The sequence below is a fragment of the Arvicanthis niloticus genome, unplaced genomic scaffold, assembly GCF_011762505.2.
Source record: "Arvicanthis niloticus isolate mArvNil1 unplaced genomic scaffold, mArvNil1.pat.X pat_scaffold_1200_arrow_ctg1, whole genome shotgun sequence".
Taxonomy (NCBI): Eukaryota; Metazoa; Chordata; class Mammalia; order Rodentia; family Muridae; genus Arvicanthis; species Arvicanthis niloticus.
Genome location: NW_023045204.1, coordinates 15,879 through 34,419, shown reverse-complemented (window position 1 = coordinate 34,419; position 18,541 = coordinate 15,879). Strand labels below are relative to the sequence as shown.

The window sequence follows — 18,541 nt, the reverse complement described above, 5'->3', positions numbered from 1 at the left end:
CCCACAAAAAACTATTTGATTTTCCTTCTCCAAGGCAACCCCTGCCTCCTCACTAGAGCCCTCCTTGTTCTTAGCTTTTCTGGCTCTGTGGATTGTGGTGATATTATCTTTCGTTAACTGCTAATGTCCACTTAGAAGGAAGGAAGAACATGTCATGCATGACATTCTGGGCTTCATAGCCTATATCAGGAAAGTTTTTTTCCTAGATTCATCCATTTAACTGCAAATTTCATGATCTCATTTTTTTCTAACAGCTGAGTAATACTCCATTGTGTAAATATATCATATTTTCTTCATCTATTCTTTGAATATCTGGATTGTTTCCAGTTTCTGTTTATTATGAATAAATCTGCTAAGAACATAGCAGAGCAAGTGTTCTTGTGGTAAGATGGAGCATGATCAAGAGTAATATACCTGGATGTTAAGGTAGATTGATTTCCAATTTTCTGAGGAACTATCCTAATGACTGAAAAAAAATTGTACGTTTTCACTCCCACCAGCAATGGAATAGAATTCTTCTTTCTCTCAAACCCACATCAGCATGAACTGTCACCTGTGGTTTTGATCTTAGCAATTCTGATAGGTATAAGAATTTTAATGTAGTTTTGATTTACCTTTATCTGATGGTTATGGATGTGGAACATGTCTTTAAGTTTTCTCAGCCATATCATAGTCCTATACTGAGAATTCTCTGTTAGATCTGCTGTCCACTTTTATTTTGATTATGTTTAACGTATTGAGTTCCCTATATATTTTCTATGTAGACCCTCTAGAGGTTAGAGCTGAGCAGTTCCTGTGGATATAGAAAAAATTCTACTTTATTTAATCTCCTGATATTTTACAATGAGATGCTAAACAATTTCCTACCGCAGAGACAATCAGAAGGCAAGTCAGCTAAAATAAAGCAACTAAAATTTAAAATAGGTAAACACTTTACTATTAAACAACAACCATATATATTTCCTAAGATTACACCAACACTTTTCCCCCTTCTCTGCCTCAAGAAGAACCAAACGAGAAAAAAGAACAGAGAGAACTGACCCTAAGCAATTTTAGTCTTCTTTTACATGACGAATAAAGATGTTAAAAATCTCTTTAAGAGTTTCTCAGCCATTCAAAATTCCTCTGTTGAGAATTTTCTATTTAGCTCTGTACCTTGTATTTTAATTGAGTAATATTGTTTTTTTGGAGTGAAAGGCAAGTGTAAGAATATAAGCAACAGATATCAAGGTTACATGGCATCATCAGGATCCAGCTCTCCTACCATAACAAGCCCTGGACACCCCATTACACCAGAAAAGCAGGATTCAGAATTAAAATCACTTTTCATGATGATGATAAAGGACTTTTAAGGTGGACACACATAACTCCCTCAAAGAAATACATGAGAACACAAATAAAAAGGTAGAAGCCCTTAAAGAGAATACACAAAAATCCCTTAAAGAATTACAAGAAAATGCAACCAAACAGGTGAAGAAATTGAACAAAATCATCCAGGACATAAAAATGAAAATAGAGACTATAGAGAAATTACAGTCCAGGATCTTCTGGCTTTTAAAGTCTCTGGTGAGAAGTCTGGTGTAATTCTTATAGGTCTGCCTTTATATGTTACTTTACCTTTTCCTTTACTGCTTTTAGTATTTTTTCCTTTGTTTTGTGCATTTGATGTTTTGATTGTTATGTGATTGGAGGTATTTCTTTTCTGGTCTAGTCTATTTGAAGTTCTGTAGGCTCTGTATGTTCATGGACATATGTTTCTTTAGATTAGGGAAGTTTTCCTCTATAATTTTATTGAAGATATTTACTGGCCCTTTAAGTTGTGAATCTTCACCCTCATCTATACCTATTATCCTCAGGTTTGGTCTTCTCATTGTGTCCTGGATTTCTTGGATGCTTTGGGTTAGGAGCATTTTGCATTTTGCATTTTCTTTGACAGTTGTGTCAATGTTTTTGATGGTATCTTCTGCACATGAGATTCTCTCTTCTATCTCTTGTATTCTGTTAGTGATGCTTGCCTCTACAACTCCTGATTTCTTTCCTAGGTTTTCTATCTTCAGGGTAGTCTCCCTTTGAGATTTCTTTATTGTTTCTACTTCCATTTTTAGATCCTTGGTGGTTTTGTTTAATTCCCTCACCTGTTTGGTTGTGTTTTCTTAAAATTCTTTAAAGGATTTTTGTGTATCCTCTTTAAGGGTTTCTACCTGTTTACCTGTGTTCTCTTGTACTTCTTTAAGGGAGTTGTTTATGTCCTTCTTAAGGTCTTCTGTCATCATCATGAGAAGTGATTTTAATTCTGAATCCTGGTTTTCTGGTGTGATGGTTCAGGACTTGCTATGGTGGGGGAACTGGGTTCTGATGATGCCAAGTAACTTTGGTTTCTGTTGCCTATGTTCTTGTGCCTGCCTTTCTCCACATGGTTAACTCTAGTGCTACCTTCACTCACTGTCTCTGACTGGAGCCTGTCTTTCCAGTTATCTTGCTTGTATCAGAACTCCTCAGAGTTTAGCTGTCTCTGTGATTCTGTTATCCTGATCTCCTTGGTGGAAGAACTCCTGGGACTCAGGCTGCCTCTGGGATCCTGAAATCCTGCTGCTCTGAGTGCAGTGGCTCCTCTAGGATGGCTCAGGATATGATGTCTTCATGGGAGCAGACCAGATAGTTATTCCCTGCTCTGATTATAGTGGCTCCTCTAGAATGGCTCAGGATATGGTGTCTTCACAGAATCAGACCATCAAGGTGTCTGCCCCAGCCAAAAGGATCAAGTGAGGGGTGGAAAGGGATTGGTAGTCTGAAGGAGTGGGTTTTGGGTAGGTGATGGGTCCTGAGCTCCCCAGGCTCCCAGGTGTAGCTCTGGGGCATAGGGTAGTGGGAGAGGGTTCTTACCCACTGCTCTGATTGCAGTGGCTCCTCTAGAATATCTCAGCATATGGTGTGTTCATGGGAGCAGACTAGCTATGTGTCTGCCCCAGCCAAAAAGACCAAGCTAGGGACTTGGTTAGATTCACAATAAGGTATTTTATATTATTTCTGACTGTTGTGAAAGGTATCATTTTGCTAATTTCTTTCTCAGCCTGTTTATCCTTCGAGTAGAGGAAGGTTACTTCTTTGTTGGAATTGAATTTATATCCAGCCACTTTGCTGAAGTTATCAGGTTTAGGAGTTCTCTGGTGGAAGTTTTGGGGTCACTTAAGTATACTATCATATCATCTGCAAATAGTAATATTTTGAATTCTTCCTTTCCTATTTGTATCCCTTTGACTTCCTTTTGTTGTCTGATTGCTCTGCCTAGGACTCCCAGTACTATATTGCATAGGTAGGGTGAGAGTGGGCAGCTTTGTCTAGTCCCTGATCTTAGTGGGATTGCTTCAAGTTTATCTACATTTAGTTTGATGTTGGCTACTGGTTTGCTGTATATTGCTTTTATTATGTTTAGGTATGGGCCGTGAATTCCTGATCTTTCTAAGACTTTTGTCATGAAGGGATGTTGAATTTTGTCAAATGCTTTCTCAGTATCCAGTGAGATGATCATGTGGTTTTTTTCTTTTCAGTTTGTTTATATAGTAGATTATGTTGATGGTTTTATAACTGACCTTAAGAGGAATTTAGCATATGGTATATGGCATACAGAAGAAGACATTTTTATTTTATTCTAAATCAGGCTCTCTCTTTTCTAGCATTCCATAGGCATGAGTCACCTATCAGATAAATGTATGCCTAAGCAAAGAACCTATAGGAAGCCATACATGCATGCATTCAAATCGCACCCCAAGGACCCACAGACCATGTTTCATTTTACAAACTATTTGTGGCTCTAACAAAAACAAAACTATAGCACAGATGTACTCAGTTGGTTATAAGATGTTGCACCATCTAGAGTAAATTCTAAAAATATTATATATTTATTAACTGATTTTTTTAAATGTGAATTGTGTTTGTGCCTGGGTGAATTTATGTAAAGTAGATGTATGCAGGTTAAGAGGAATCAAGAAGGGGAGAGAGTTATGAGCCACTTAATGTGGTTGCTAGGAACGAAATATACATCCTTATTAAGAGGAGATTCATCCTTTAAGTATTCATTGTAAGGAGAATCATACCAAGAGCTATGTACTATGCACTCATACAATTCATTAGACTGTAGCAGTTAGTACTCTATGTAGAAATCTTCCTGAAAAGAATCATGACTTCCATTGAGCCTTCAGCTAGGCTGATTAATTTATAAATTTCTCAGTGTTTATGGAGAAGAAGGAATCACAGATACAGGAATTAACTACAGTTTTCTTTGGAAAATTTTATAACCTTTAATAACCATTCATCCTTCCCACATCTCTGTCTGGCTACTGCTTTGTGATTAACAGGTAAAAGGTTTTGTCGATGTTCTATTTTGTGACTTTCTACCACCAACCACCATACTAAGATTGTTGTCATCACATGAGGCCTACAGCAGTAATTTCACCACTATGAATTAATGTTCCTATTGATATTTCTAGCAATGCACTGAATGAAGGAAACTAGACAGAAAAGTAGTGATGGCCATTTACCACAAGAATGTTGATATACTGAAGATTGGAAGGGAGCACTGAAGTTATAAAAACACATATGTAGTTATCAATGATCAGTTATTACTTAGTTGGGTGTTCTTAGTCAAAATTCTACCACTTAGGTACAGTACACAAACAGGGAGACACAGCAAGTCATGAGCTAAATTATAATGGAAAGATTTAAATATTGTTTGTTCCATATTAGAACTCAAGAAATTGAGACAAAGTTTCTGCAACTCAAACCCTGAGTCTTCAGCTGAAGTATATGTCTTCAAATCTATAAAGCAGTTCTTTTTAGAAATATGTACACTTGATATTAGAGTAGCTACTCCAGCTTGTTTCTTGGGTCCATTTGTTTGGAATACCTTTTTCCAGCCCTTTACTCTGAAGTAATGACCATCTTTTTTTTTTTTTTTTTTTTTTTTGCTGAGATGTGTTTCTTGTATGCAACACACTGATGGATCCTGTTTACCCATCCACTCTGTTAGCCCGTGTCTTTTTTTTTTTCCCAATCATGTAGGTATAATTTATTTATGTTGGAAATACTACATATATCACAGTTCTTAAGGAAAGAGATATGCCCCAAAGTTTGCATTTACACACCTCAGCTATGCTGAGGATACTCTCCTAAGGTTTAACATTAAGACTCAGAAACTTTAGGGTCTTATACACTGGTTATCAGCCATGCTGGGTATGGCCATCTGTCAGACAAAGGGGCCTAGTCCCTTCCATGAGTCATGTCCTGAGTCACCTGGATATCATAACAACAAGAGCAGAAGGGCTGGCTAGAGAGAAGTATGGTTTGGCCAGTTAATATTGACGTCTTAGAATCTTGGAGGTGGGGGGTGCATGTGCTGTAAGAGGCCACCTTCAGAAGGCTGATGGAACTAGACTACAGAAGCTGTGAAACAAGCTGTACTGACCAGGGCAGACTTTCCTAGAGAAGTATCAGCTATCGGTTTCATACAATTCCCATTTCCAAGGAGACAAGGGCCCTGTTTGGTATGTAGAGAGACTAACAAGGAAGCAGATGAAGGGCAGGAAAAGAGCCTTTAGTACTCATGCCACTGCCAGAGGAACTTCATCTTACCTGAGGACATCTTTTAGAATATGAAGGGGCCCCAGGCATGTAGGCCCAGGAATGTTTGCCTGGCACCAGTGCCATGTCTGAGGCTCAAGATGGGTACAGGATACACAATGGCTGGGCATGTTGGTTATGGGAGGACAGCTCCAGGGTCCTGTGTCCTAATACCATTTCTGATTCTACATAAGAGGTAGAGCAACCTTGGGCTGTTGCAGATACATGACCACCCCCCCAGCCCCCATCTTCTCCACCTGCCATCTGCACTTCAATCAAGCCTGACTGAACACACACATAACTAAAGTGGAGGGCAAAACTGGAGTTTAACTGTCTCATCCTTGACCAAGAGGATGACCAGCACCCACCTTTCTCTGTTCAGCTGCCCATCACCTTTCTTTTACAGACTGTGGCTCTCAACATGTTCAGCTGTCAGGGATGACAGTAGGATCCAGAAAGCACTGCTGTGGGAGTAGTCCCAGGTTGCCCAAATCCAGTTCTGAGCAGGGGAAGTCTACACAGTATGATTACCACTACTAGGGCAGGTCTAGCAGAGAATGCTCAGTATAGAGCTTCTGGGAGATGTCATAAACATGCTCAATGAAGGGCAGGGCCTCTCCCAGCATCTCCACTTTTCTGCTCCCCTTCCGAGTCCCCTTCGCCTGTGAAAGAGACACATGAGGCAGTGTTCGGGTGGTTACTACAACGAGGCTTTATTCTTGTATCAGCAGAAGCTGAAGACCCCAAGCCCAGGAAAGGCACTGCTATATGTACCCTAGAGTGGTGTGTTCACTTCTGATTGGCTGTTCACTCATTACCCCATATTACGCCCCAGGATGGGCAGTGGCTTGGCGCGCTTTTGCCTTTTGCACCTGTGCAGTTAGTTGTTGACTTGTGGGAGCACCAAATTCCCGCACCATCTTGTAATGGCGAATGTTGTCAACGCTCACCGTGGCTCTCTACATCTCCCCCTATCTATTTTATAAAGATGGAACGGCCTTTTGCCTATCAAGCGTGGCACCAACTCAGCGAGGGAAAGCAGAGGCCTGATCCCCTGTAAAAATGAGATATTGTAATGGGTTTCTTTTCTTGTCGTCGTGCAATGAGTAATACTTCCCATACCAATCTCGATGCCTTTGTCGGGGAAAGGGAGCCTCCTCCCTGGGGCGCCACCAGGAGAGGAGGTGTTTGGCATCAAACCTATGTGCAATCAGGCATACTTTCGGGAAATCTATCCACACTCGTGGAACATTCCCTGTCGAGTACCCACTCGCAAACACCTCTAAATATTCAGGTACCACAGTTATTCAGGCAAGGGCTGGCTAGACTTAGACCTCTCATCAACCCAGTGCAATGGGCTGAACCCTTGGGATGCATCAACTGAGTGGGAGGAGCCAGAGGCAGGGAAAGGAGATAAGAGGAGGAGAGCCGTTGGGAAGTGAGGAGTTGGCAGTTGGTCGAAGCAGAGGGCAGTTGGTGGAGAGAGAGAAGATGAAGAAGACCTTGACCTAGGAAACCGCAAGTTGTTAAGAGCTCTCTTAGCCGGGGAATAGTGTAGTTTAATGGTAAATCTGTCCAATCTAGGCATGCAGCATTCATTTGATATTTATTGACTTGTGTCTTTGTTCTATGGACTCCCCATGGGCAAGAGATTTACTGCAACAAAGGAGTTGTTGGATAGGATGAAAAGAAATGGAGGATACACACAAACTGGAGTGAGGCATTACAGTTAAGGGTATAAGAGAAATTCTGTTTAGCAGAAGCGGCGCCTTTTAAGAAGGCAAGGGCATAGGTTTTGGAAAAGTAGATAGGAGAGCCATCTAAATTCACTATATATACTAGGAACCCGATTTAGGAGAGTCCAAATGAGAACTGAGAGCGTCTGCAGAGGAATCCTTCGGGGGGAGGGGGGGAGTCATTTTCAGGAACCGCAAGTCGCTGCGTCAGTCGCTCTGGCAGCCAAAATGGGTTGTCTTCTTCCTGTGGAAAAACACAGACCGCTCCCCTGGATCTCATTGAAATAGGATCCAGGCCTTTCCATTGACCAGTCAAAACATCTTTCCATTTTATCATTTCTTTTGGCCTAGTTGGTTCCAGGCAATGGCGATCAGCCACAGTGTTGCCCTGACTGTCAAAATTCAAAAAGTTGAGAGTAAAAAGTGCCAGAGAAACAGTAACCCGTGGCACCGTGGGCAGAGCTTCCTCAACTTCTCCTTTTTGTTTTATCAAATAAGTTTTAAGGATATGATGAAGACGCTCAATGATGCCCTGTCCCTGAGAGTTGTAAGGAAGACAAGTCAGGTGTGTCACATCCATTTGGAAACAAAATTGTCCAAACTTTTGAGAAGTGTAGGCTGGTCCATTGTCAGTTTTAAGGATTTTAGGCTTTCCCCAGGCACTCCGAGCCTCGAGACAATGTTGAATAACATGGGCCTCCTTTTCTCCAGTCAATGGAGAGGCTAACATAACTCCAGAACAGGTATCAAGGGAGACATGCAAATATTGTAATTTGCCAAAGGATGGGATGTGAGTAACATCCATTTGCCAGATCTGTAATGGCCTAATTCCCCGAGGGTTAATTCCAGTATGGGGAACAGGTAGGAATTGACAGCAGTTTTGGCACTGAGTCACGATATCTCTAGCCTCTTTTCTAGTGATGTTAAATCGACATCGTAGTGTCTCAGCTGTCACATGAAAACTTTTATGAAAGGATTTAGCCAAATCCAATTTTGGTGAAAGGGCAATTGCAATCAACTTTATGGCTCCATCTGCCAGGTCATTTCCATGGGACATAGGTCCCGGTAAGCCTGAGTGAGCCCTAATATGAGTTATAAAGACTGGGAATCTTCGCTTAGCCAGGGTAAGCTGAATCTTTTGAAAAACTTTTACAAGTCTGCTAGATGTCTTAATTAACCCAGCAACTTCTAATGCTTTCACTGCATTAACCACATAGAAGGAATCTGAAACAATATTTAAGGGACCTGGAAAGATTTCCAGAACCTCTGACACCACTAAGCATTCCACAATTTGAGGTGAGGTTTCATGGTACTGTTTGGATGTAACCTTATCATTAACCACATAGGCACCCACTCCTCTTTTAGAGCCGTCCGTATAAACTACCATTCCATCTTTGGACATCATTGTGTCCTGAGACACAATATGTGGAAATATGATAGCTTGAGTTAAGGCAAATTGTAAGATGGGATGCTTAGGATAATGATTATCTATTTGACCATTGAAGGACAATTTGACCTTTGAAAGTTTTTTGAAGTTTGGACAATTTGACCAACACTGCCCAAACATCAGAGGTCGCTGTTAATATTTGGACTTGATGGGCAGTATAAGGCACTATCAAAACCTTAGGCTCCCTTCCAAAATGGGTAATGGCTGATTTTAGTCCATGAAGGGCAAGCTGAGCGACTGAATCTGGATACCTTTCAATAATCTTTTCGGGAGAAGCATTGGGATGAATCCATAACAAAGGCCCCTCTTGTCATAATACAGCGGTGGGTAAGCATCTAGTTTTGAAAACACATAAATCAAAGGTTTTGGTTTCATCTATGGGTTTCAACTGGGCATCTTGTAAAGCATTTTCTACTGTTGTAGAGCACGGCTCGCAGCCGGTGTTAAGGCCCTCGGTGAGGAAATATGAGCATCCCCTTCCAAAATATCAAATAAAGGTTTCAGCTCGGCCGAGGGAATTTTTTAAAATGGTCTTAACCAATTTATATCACCTAATAATTCTGAAAATCATTCAAAGTATGTAAATGGTCTCTACGAATCTCCAATTTCTGAGGAATTATCTTTTCTGGATAGATAACTGTCCCTAAAAAGGAGCCAATTTCTGAAAATTGAACTTTCTCAGTAGCAACATGTAGACCCCACTGTTCCAAGGTGTTTAATAATAAGGGTATCAGGTCTGTAAAGTACTTAAATCCTATATGACACATAATAATGTCATCTGTGTAATGGGCCAGCAGCAGAGAGGGAAATTGTCTCTTAATTGGCTCGAGGGCCATTTGTACATACAGCTGACATATAGTGGGGCTGTTGGCCATGCCCTGAGGCAGAACTTTCCACTGATATCTTTTATCAGGTTCAAAATGATTAATAGTAGGTAGTGTAAATGCAAATCTTGGTCTATCTTGTGAACACAAAGGAATTGAGAAAAAAACAATCTTTCTTATCTATAATTATGATTTTCCACTGCTTAGGCAAGGCAGAGAGTAAAGGCAAGCCTTGTTGCACAGAGCCAAATAGTTGCATCTGTGCATTGACGGCTCTTAAATCATGTAAAAGTCTCCACTTTCCGGATTCTTTTTAATGACAAATATGGGTGTATTCCAGGGAGAGGTAGAAGGTTGTAGATGACCGAGCTGCACTTGTTCTTTAATTAGTTTGTAGCAGCTTCCAATTTTTCAGAGGATAGGGACCACTGAGGGACCCACATGGTCTCCTCTGTGAGCCAGGGTATGGGCATAGAACCCTCAATGGCAACTAGGGAAAACCCAGGCCTTGTCTTCTTGTGTTTGATTCTTATGAGACAGGATCTAACCTTCCTTGTTCGTTCCTGCCAAGACCCTTCCCTTCTTTGAATCCCATTCTGTTTATAATGTTTATAGCTTGTGGGGAGTACTCACTGAGTCAGAACTAGCCCTAGGTCTTGTAAGATGTCTCTTCCCCAGAGATTGACAGGGAGAGGAAGAACATAAGGTATAAAACTTCCTGTTTGACCTTCTGGTGCCTGCCAAGTCAACGAGCGAGAACTGACTGTGGGGCTGGCCTCGTATCCCCAATCCTTGTAGGGAATGGGGCAATCGTGTAACAGGCCATGCCTTAGGCCACCAATTAGAAGAAATAATACTTTTATCCGCTCCCGAGTCCAGAATTCCAGTAAAATTCTTCCCCTCTATTGCTAGCTGTAAGGTGGGTCTAGTTTTAAGGTCAACCACCAGATGAGCGAAGTCAGTTCCTGAGGAACCAAGCCCGTGAGCACCTCTAAGCTTCTCGGTGGATGAAAAACAATCATGCGAGCTTGGAAGGACAACCAATTGAGCAATCCTGTCCCCAGGGGAGATGAAGAATACTCCTTGTGGGCTAGAACAGAGAACTTGAAGTTCTCTGGTATAATCCTGATCTATTACATTGGGGTGTATCACAAGTCCTTTTAAAGTAAGAGAGGAGCGGCCTAAAATAAGGCCGGCACTTCCCCCTGGCTGGGGGCCTCTATAATCAACCAGGATCAGCTGCACCCCCATGTGTGGCATTAGTAGGACTCGGGAGGTGGATCGGAGGTCCACTCCTGCGGAACCCCTTGTGGCTCTGCAGCGAAAGAGTCCCCTGAGTGTTCAGCAGTGTCCCATATCTTTTGGGGCCCTGGGATCTTAGGCCCGTATATCCGTTTTTTGAAAAATTTTCTTCCTTAATGGCTGAGGGATTTCGGAGGGAGGATCTGACCTCTTATATCTCTAACAGAGTGGCAATCCCGAGCCAGATGATAGCCCTTTCCACACTGGTGCACAGTTTTGATGGTATTTCATATCTTTGGGCACTCTTTCTTCATATGTCCCGCCTTCCCACAGGCAAAGCATCGGCCATACGTTTTGAAGGGAATTTTCCACGATTCTGACCTTTAAGAAGGACTGCAGCCATTTCTAAGTTTGCTGATGCAAGTCTGGCATTAGTAAGGGGACCTCCTAAGCAGTGACAGGCTCTCAACCAGTCTTGTACACCCTCTGTTCCTACAAGGGGCAATGGACTGTGCGGGCATTCCACTGTAGCATTTTCAAAGACCATTTGTTCTATCAATGGCATCACCTGTTCCGGGTCACCAAAAATCCTACTTGGCTGCCTCAGTCATTTGGGCCACAAAATCAGAAAAAGACTCATTAAATGTCTGACATTATATTGGACAAATAAAGGTTACTGCCTTCCTTCCTAGGGAGAGACTTCCATGTCTTTATTGCAGCTGATGCTATCTGCTCGAAACCTGCCAGGGATGAGCGGTCTGGTCGTTCGCGTTGTACACCCAACTCCCAGCCAGCATGTCAAAAGTCCATAATTGTTGTCCCTCAGTGTTTGCATTAATCCTGGCTTGTGCTTGCAGTGCCTCATGCCACAAGGCCTTCCACTCTAGGTATTGGCCCATATTGTTAAGTATCGCCTTCACTGTGTCCTGGCAGTCTCCTGGTGTCATAGCAGCTGTACTTAATCTCTCCACTTAGGATAGGGTAAATTAGCCCCAATTCCATATGCGTGTACTGCCTCAGCTAATTCTTTGACCCTGCCTATACTCTACTAGGGCATGAACACGAGCGCCTTCTGCCCCTTCAAAAACCGGAAATGCCAGCTGTAGCTGTCTCCGATCTCCTGGGCTGAGAAATGAATTAGAGATGCTGCCCGAGGCATAGGCCAGAGGCAAGGGTGGGGCCGAGGGACTCGAGGTCTTTCTTAGTCTTATCTCAGAATGGTTATTTTTTACATAGGCACCTGCCTCCTGCTCTAGGCTTTCTTCATCGAAGCTGCTAAGGTCTATGGGGGCAAGCTCCTTAATGGGGCATAGGGGTGACCTTTTGACCTCTACTCTCTCTTCACTAGCCGGTTAAGGGTCCTTAACCTTAACAGGCCCTGCAGTGGCCCCTGTTCCTTTTGAGTACTCCTTTCTTTGACCAGGCTTCTTGGCCTGTCTCTGTTGCCCAGGCTTTTTTGCCTGCTTCTCCTTTCCAGGCTCTTTGGCCTTATCTTTTTCCCCAGGCTCCTTGGCCTGATGCCGGCTAACACGCTCTGTTTCTGATACCCTGGAGTGGACCTCTCCTGAAACCTCTTGACTTGCACTAATAGTTGTGCTGTGAGCTGGATCCCACAACACAAATAAGCCAAAGGCAAAAGCAACACAAGCAAGAGGCCAACTAGAGCAGCGGCAGCAATGGGTGAAAATCCACCCGCAACGAAGGCTTCCATCCCAAACATATCTCTCAGAGACAAACCTTGATCCTGTAGTCTTTTAACCCGCCCCGAATCTCGGGGGGGGGGGTCTCCATGGCACCTTGAAATTCCCAGGTTTCAATGCCAGATGTTCCGAGCCCTTTCCGAGTCCCCCTTTGCCCACGAAAGAGACACATGAGGCAGTGTTAGGGTGGTTACTACAAGGAGGCTTTATTCTTGTATCAGCAGAAGCAGAAGACCCCAAGCCCAGGAAAGGCACTGCTATATGTACCCTAGAGTGGTGTGTTCACTTCTGATTGGCTGTCCACTCATCACCCCATATTATGCCCCGGGATGGGCAGTGGCTTGGTGCGCTTTTGCCTTTTGCACCTGCGCAAAGTTGTTTACTTGTGGGAGCACTGGCTGCCCGCGCCATCTTGTAATGGCAATGTTGTCACCGCTTCCCGCGGCTCCCTACACGCCACTGCTTGTTCACAGGACCCAACATTCATGGCCTCAAGTAAGACCTTGCTTGAGGGCAAGGCACAGAAGGGCCACAGTGACAGCTTACAGTACTATCCAGGAGTGATAGACAGCCAGTGTGGCATTATAGGCCTCACTGCAGAGTGTGGAGGTACGAGCATCCTCAGAGCTGGTGCGCAGGCCTTCCAGGAACAGCTGTAGCCAGTGCAGAGCACGATGTAGGCACAGCATAGTCCAGCAGCCCGAATTAGGGTGTCATGGACGGGAGTGGCGATCTATGTCTAACAGCTTATTGCTCGCCTTGTAGCCTACCATGGACTGCAAGCTAGTATAATGTTCAGACTGTGGGCCGCTTCTCAGATGCTCCACTATCTGCAGCTTTGAAACCACATCCTTGGAAATGAATGAGAAGATAGACCCCAGGCTGTTCAGAAACCTGAGATGGGTTCCAGTGGTGGGGGAGTGGTGGTCTCTACTCCCGTGGAGGGCAAAGATGCAGCAGAGGCCAGAGATGGGGAGGGTTGATCAAAACTACAATTAGGCTGTGGGAAATGATTCTTTTGCCCTTCCATTCTGGTGGTCTACAGAGATGTGGCTCTGCTGCCTGATCCATGTCAGGTAAGGGTCCCCATCCCCATGCTTTCCCCCCAAGCTTGGAGCCTGCGGTTGAGCAGAAACCTCGCCGATGTCTTTTAATTGAAGAATTCAGACCATTGATGTTGACAGATATTAATGGCCGTGAATATTAGTTCCTGTTATTTTGATAGAGGCAGTGGTACTGTGTATGTCTGTGTGTGTCTGTGTATGTGTATATGTTTGTGTGTGTGTGTGTGTGTGTTTCTCTTCTTTTGGTTTTGCTGGTGTGGAATTATCTATTTCTGTGCTGTTTGGGTCTAATTATTATACTTATAATAGAATTTTTGTTCTAGTGTTCTCTATAGGATTAGAAAGGTAGAAATATATTGTTTAAATTTCCTAGGTTCTCTATCTCCAGGATTGCATCAGTTTGTATTTTCTTTATTGCTTCTTTTTCTATTTTCAGATCTTGAACAGTTTTGTGTGTTTCTTTCACCTGTTTAATTGTGTTTTCTTGTATTTCTTTAAGATATTTATTTATTTTCTCTTTAATGGTATCTGTTATCTTAATAAGATTAGACATGAGGCCGTTTTCTTGCAATTCAGGGGTGTTAGGATGTTTGGAGGTTGCTGTTATAGGATAGCTAGGCTCTAGTGGTGCCATATTACTCTGGCTTTTGTTGACTGTATTTTTACACTGGCCTTTAGCCATCTGATTATGCCTAGTTTTTGTAGCCCTGGTAGTTCTTTAGGGGAGCAGCCCTCCAAGGAAGCAGGTAGAACTGGTGGTCCCTGCTGGTTGTAGGCTTCTGTTTGTACTTGACAGCAGAAGGCCTCCAGGAATATAGGTAGACTTCTGGACCAAAAAATGGAAGTAGAGTAGGCAGCACATTGCTTGAAACTGCTGGTTATGCCCAGATATACAGGTAGGAAATTGGGGTTGGGGGTCTCATTTGGTGGTCACTGATAGTTGTCACTAATGAAGCTCACCACTGCTAGGTTTTCCCAGAGAAGTTGGTAGGAAGGGAATTGGGGTAAGGTTCTCACCTGGTAATCCTTGATAGAAGAGAAAGTGGGGAATAGCCTTAAATGCATTTACAGAGGAGAGAAACTGCTGAATGAATAAAAAGATTAAATTGAAACTAGTTTCAAGACAATGAAGAAAAATTATTGACATTACTGAACCTGAAAGTCAAGATGATGCCAGTTATGGCCGGTCCAAGTGACTCAATGGTATCAGGAAGCTAGTCTTTCCATCTCTTGGTTCAGATTTTTTTGAATATGGCTTTCATGTCAGGTTACATTTCCCTATGGTAATGAAAAAAAAAGAGGCCAGAAGCTCTGGATGATGTACCAAGGGTTGAGAGAAGCCATATTGAGTTAAGAGAAGTCCTATTCAGTGCACTCGTACAAATTTCAGTAGGATTGGGAATAGGGTATTTGTTTATATAGTCCTATGCTAGGTATGTTGGTTCATGTCCATAATATCTGCACTGAGGCTGAAGCAAGAAGATTATATATTTAAGGATATCTATCCTTGTCTACATAGGGATTTAGAAGATTCCATCTGACACCAAAAATAGGTGGCAAACAAATGTGGGTAGCAAACACTTTGGATGTCAGCACTTGAGAGGGAGAATAGTTGGAGCTCTGTGAGTTCAAGGATGGTCTGGCCTATATAATAATTTTCCAACTAGTTAGAGCTACACAGGGAGACCTTGTCTCAAAACCAAAACATTATAAATTATTATCGCATACTTCCTATCATGCACAAATATAAATGTTTACACAGGAATTCAATGGTTCAAGAACTTTATACTATTACTCTATATTTATAAGATCTGTATGCCAGTCCAGCTTTAACTGACTATATACATAGAAAGACTTTGAAGTTAGAGTCTTCCTGCTCCACTGTGCACCACTATGACCAATTTTTGCAGTGCTGGAGATGAACTTCAGGGACTCAAGCATGCCAGGAAAGCACAATAAGAAGCTAATCTCAAGCCCATTTTCCTCTTCTGTTTTAAAAGAGATTCTACTATGTAACCCATGCTAGACATCAAACTGTTCCTATCTCAACTTCCTGAGTAATACAGATGGGAGCTTCTTGCACAGCACATAGTAATCAAATTTTACTTTATGGTGTCACAATGAAGCAGTGACATAATTTTTGAGGATTGTGACATCACAAGGAAAATCATATGTTATAGTGAAGCCAGTTTTGCTATGTCAGAAAATGCTTTAATGATGTCACAGTGCAGTTTGGTGGTATAACACTGTTCTGTTATATCACAATTCAACATTGTGATAGCATAATTCAGCATTGCCGTGCCATCATTGCATGATAATATATATGTAATATGGCAATGTGTTGACTCAGTGGAGCATTATGACTTCATTCAAGCAAAATTCAACACTATAATAGCACAATGAATCATTGTCAGTCCAGTTGAGCATCTAATATAATGATTCATGTTTGTGATGTCACCATCACAATATCTTTGTGATATTATAATTTAATATTGTAAGGATACAACAGAATATTTTGATAACAAAACAAATCAATGTGTCAATGCACAGTGGCAAATGGTGGAGCCCTGCACTGTTTTAGTGAACATTCTGGTGTCTGTAGAGCATTTTGATATCACAAGAGCCCTGTAGGGTCACATCTCATAACAGAATAGTGATCCTTTAAACATCTCATCTCAATGTATCTTTGTGACATCACAAAGAGACATGTGATATGACATCTGAGTATTGTGATGACACAATGATATACTGAGATTGCCTGAGGCAATGATGTGATGACAACTGGATAATGTGACACCATATTGACATTGTGATGGCTGTTTAATTTTACATGTTTGGATGTTTTATTCCATGCATGTCTGGGCACCATATGTATGCCTGGTGTAATTTAAAAAGTTTAGACAAAACAGTATTTTGTGGCCACGCTGTCACACACTACAGCTTCCACAATGGATTTTTTTTCTTTGGGTAGTAGATTGCAATGGCAAAGAACAGGTAAAAAGGGTTGTGGAGATTAGTGGAATTCGCAAGCATAATATGAAATTCACATAAGTCAATAAAATGTTTTTTAAAAACCTGTGTGCACTCCCAAACACATGTATCTCAAGCTGCTCTTCAACTCACTATGTAGCAAAGAATGACTGAACTTCTGACACCCTACCTCTAACTCTCCAGTGTTGAGGTTACAAGCTTATCACCACCACAACTAATTTCTGCAATGCTAGGAATGGAATCCAAAGCTTTATACATGGTAGGCATGATGGACTCTACCAGCTGAGCTATGTTGAAAGCCTCAAGTATTCTTTAATTGGATCAACAGGACACTAGATCCTGTCCTAATATGAACTATAGTTTTCCAAAATTAGCCTTTAAAAAAGTAAAGAACAAGGTTAAAAATACAAAATGAATAAATTGCTTGAAAAATAGTTCCAGCTGAGTATAGTATCACATGAAGGAAACTAGCATTCTGGAGTTGAGGTAAGAAGATTGAGAGCTCAAACACATCATTAGGAAGAAAAACAAGAAAGAAGGGTAAGTCCAAGATGTTGATATCAGTATGTACGGCTTAAAAATGGCACAATTCTTAGTGCAGTGCTTACTTTGTGTTGCTAATTAAGGATTCATAAGTAAATAAAATTTGTTCAAAATAATTTGTACATTATGTGTTAAAGATTATATTTAGGGGCTGGAGAGATGGCTCAGTGGTTAAGAACACTTGTTGCTTTTCCAGATGACCCAAGTTGAGTTCCTAATACCCGTGTCAGTGGTGTACAACTGCCTGTAACTCCAACGTTAGAGGCACCAACATCTTAAGTATATATAATCTTAAAAAACAAGACAAAACAGAATAAAAGCACATGGTATTTAGAGTTCATACTGTAGTCTAGGAATCTAAACTTGGATGTGGGGCAAAATTAAAGTTGATGTGGGAAAGGAGAACCAATGAGAAACTCCTGTCCATCAACCAGCAAGAGGCAGTGATATTGGGGCAGCATTACTAGGTGATTATTTGTGGAATGGTAAACCATGCCAGGAAACTTGGTGGGAAGAGTGGGTTGAGACACCAGACATTCACACCTGAGACAGTAGGCACCTTCCTGCTCCCTGCTGAATTCCTGGCCTGAAACCCATACCACACTTCCCAAATAAGGAAATGTGACCTGTAGTCACATAGGCCCAGAAAAGAGTTTTCCATGCCTCCATGCTAATGAGGTTCCTAGAAACCCTGAGGATTTAGCCAATCAGCTTCCCTTCCCAGACATTCCTTAGGGTGGATCTCAGGTCCACCCTAAGAAGTTGATATGGTATATACCCATTTACCACAATAAACAGTCAATAAACAATTTAGAACCATAGACTATCTCTTTCATTGAGAATCACTGTGGAGAGCATGGAGGGCATCTTTGACTACTGAGCCACAGCCTAAGCCTCCCACAGAAGGGCTCTCTGTGCTTTCAGCCACCACCAGAGACACGCTAAGGACCAAGCTAAGTGACTGAGGGCCATTGTTGATGGTAGCTAGAAACTGGAGAAAAGTGGAAAAGGGAGAGAAAACCACACAAACACACACACACAGAACAAACACACACATGCACACAGAGAAAGAAAGAGACAGAGAGAGAGAGAGAGACAGAGAGAGATAGGAAGAAGCAAGTCAAGGTCCACCAAGCAACCTCCAACCACTTTATACATATACATACATACATACATACATACATACATACATATGTACATATGTACATATACACATACACACACATTCACACATTGACTGTGTGTAGTAACCCACTCAGTAAAAATGGATGTAGAGATGGCTCTAACCATTTTGCATATATAAATATATACATGTTTACACATTTGGTGGATGGAGTAAATTCCAACAAGCTGGATACAAAAAATGTATTTTTCCCCA

General features: G+C 41.9%; 1 pseudogene; it reads right to left on the bottom strand.

Annotated features, from left to right (window-relative positions):
- Positions 1-6,152: 6,152 nt before the first annotated feature.
- LOC117701502 (ceramide-1-phosphate transfer protein pseudogene) lies at positions 6,153-13,459 on the bottom strand (annotated as a pseudogene).
- Positions 13,460-18,541: the final 5,082 nt, after the last annotated feature.